Source organism: Apium graveolens, chromosome 9 (genome assembly GCF_009905375.1).
Source record: "Apium graveolens cultivar Ventura chromosome 9, ASM990537v1, whole genome shotgun sequence".
NCBI lineage: Eukaryota > Viridiplantae > Streptophyta > Magnoliopsida > Apiales > Apiaceae > Apium > Apium graveolens.
In genome coordinates, this window is record NC_133655.1 from 30,892,429 (window position 1) to 30,894,583 (window position 2,155).

Genomic DNA, 2,155 nt, shown 5'->3' on the forward strand with positions numbered 1-2,155 from the left:
GAAGTTTATCAGTTTCGTGTTATCTAATTAGTGTCATCACCATTGCATGCTAAGGTTGAGAACGAAAAAGGCTATTGAATGAAGTAGTAATGAAGTTAGAATCCCATATTTGTGTCATATATTATACAACTCTCTTTAATCACCTAGTTTATGTTCTTTAGTATAATTCTTAGTTAATCATAGTTATAAACAATCTCAATTTGTTATTCGTCCTAGTATTGGATAATAAATATACTAGTGTTGCATAGATACATTGATTGAAATTAACCTAAACCAGTCCTTGTGGGAATGAACTAGAATTTATTCTATATTACTTACGTGAATATTAGCGCGTGTTCTAGCCCTAACAATTGCCCTGAGGTAGTCTCTGAGTAGGATTCCGGTATTCATTAGCAGCCATCAGTTCAATCAATTCATAAGCTTCATCATAGCTTTTAGCCCACAAGGCTCCTCCTGATGTTGCATCAAGCATGGGTCTAGAAGTAGCAACCAATCCATTATAGAAACCGTTAATGATCATCCATTCAGGCATCTCATGGTGAGGACACTTTCTAAGCATCTCTTTGTAGCCATCCCAAACCTTACATAAAGATTCTCTAGATTGCTGAGCAAATTGAGTAAAAGCGTTTCTGATTGCAACAGTCTTCGCCATAGAAAAGAATTTAGTTAGGAACTTTTGAGCAAGATCCTCCCATTTAGTGGTAGACCTTGGTGGTAGAGAATGTAACCAGCACTTAGCTTTATTCCGCGGAGGAAAAAGCCTCAACTTAATAATATCTTCAAAAACTCCATTGAACTTGAAAGTGTCGCAGATCTCGATGAAATCTCTGATGTGCATGTTGGGGTCTTCTGTCGGAGAACCCCAAACTGAACTGAGTTCTGTATCATCTGAATCGTGCTCGACTTGATCTCAAAGGTGTTAGCCGAGATGGCTGGTCGGACAATGCTAGACTGAATATCATTAATCTTCAGCTGAGCATGATCCATCAAAGCCTTCGTATTCGCTTCTGGTTCTCCCATTGTAATAAGAGCTTCTTCTTCAACTTTTTCCTCAACAAGAACTTCTTCAAAAACTTCCTTAGCTACTATAACTTCTTCCTCAGCTTGATCCAGTGTTCTCTTAGGAGACCGAGAAAGCGTATGCATACACGCTCGCTAGAGTACATGAAGCGCGACAAGGAAACAAGTAAGTAACAATGTCTGAGTCAATAAACTTTAAAAACCACTGATGACAAACACTTAAACTAAAAATTAACACCGAGTCCCCGGCAGCGGTGCCAAAAACTTGTTAGGACGAAAACACGCGCTAATATTCACGCAAGTATACGCGATCGCAAGTAATATATAATTAAATCTAGTTCATTCCCACAGAGACTTTTTTAAGTTAATTTCAATCAATGTACTTATGCAACAATGGTATGGTTATTATTCAATGCTAAGATGAATTACAAATTGAGATTGTTTATAACTACAATTAACTAAGAGATTATATTAAAGAACATTAACTAAGAGATTAAAAAGGAATTGATTACTATATGACACAAACATAGGATTCTAACTTCATTACTACTTCATTCAATAGCCTTTTTCGTTCTCAACCTTAGCATGCAATGGTGATGACACTAATCAGATAACACGAAACTAGTAAATGTCAACTTTCGTTGTACGAATACCCTACTACCAGAAATCTACAAAAGAGATAGAAGCTGAATAGACACCAATTATATTGAGACCCTATATGTCTATAGAATTTGACAACATAACGATTTAATGCACAAGTTATCTATCATGATTACATAGGGCAAGTAAGATGGTTAAAATTAGCTATGAATCATGCATATCAAATACATGAACCTATGCTAGCATGGCAAGTTTTAAACCCCTAAATTCACTTTCACTTCAATAGAGATTAACACGCTATCTTATATGTTCGCGACGCTCATAAGATGAATAAGCACAACAAATACTAGGATATCATACAATCACCACACACTAAGGCATCGAAACAATTTAACTAAAGAAATCCATAAGTAAATCCGCTAGAACCCCACGATAACGATTAGCCCATAATCAGACTCATCATCAACGTGGGTTCCAATGAAAGTATGGTATAATAAACGTAGTCTTTATACTGAATAAATAATAAAACACGTAC

At 36.0% G+C, this 2,155-nt stretch overlaps 1 non-coding gene across 1 annotated transcript; it reads left to right on the forward strand.

Annotated features, from left to right (window-relative positions):
• Positions 1-530: 530 nt before the first annotated feature.
• LOC141688139 (small nucleolar RNA R71) lies at positions 531-637 on the forward strand. Its single transcript, XR_012561601.1, has one exon. It is a non-coding gene; the product is annotated as a small nucleolar RNA R71 (small nucleolar RNA).
• The last annotated feature ends 1,518 nt before the right edge of the window (positions 638-2,155 follow it).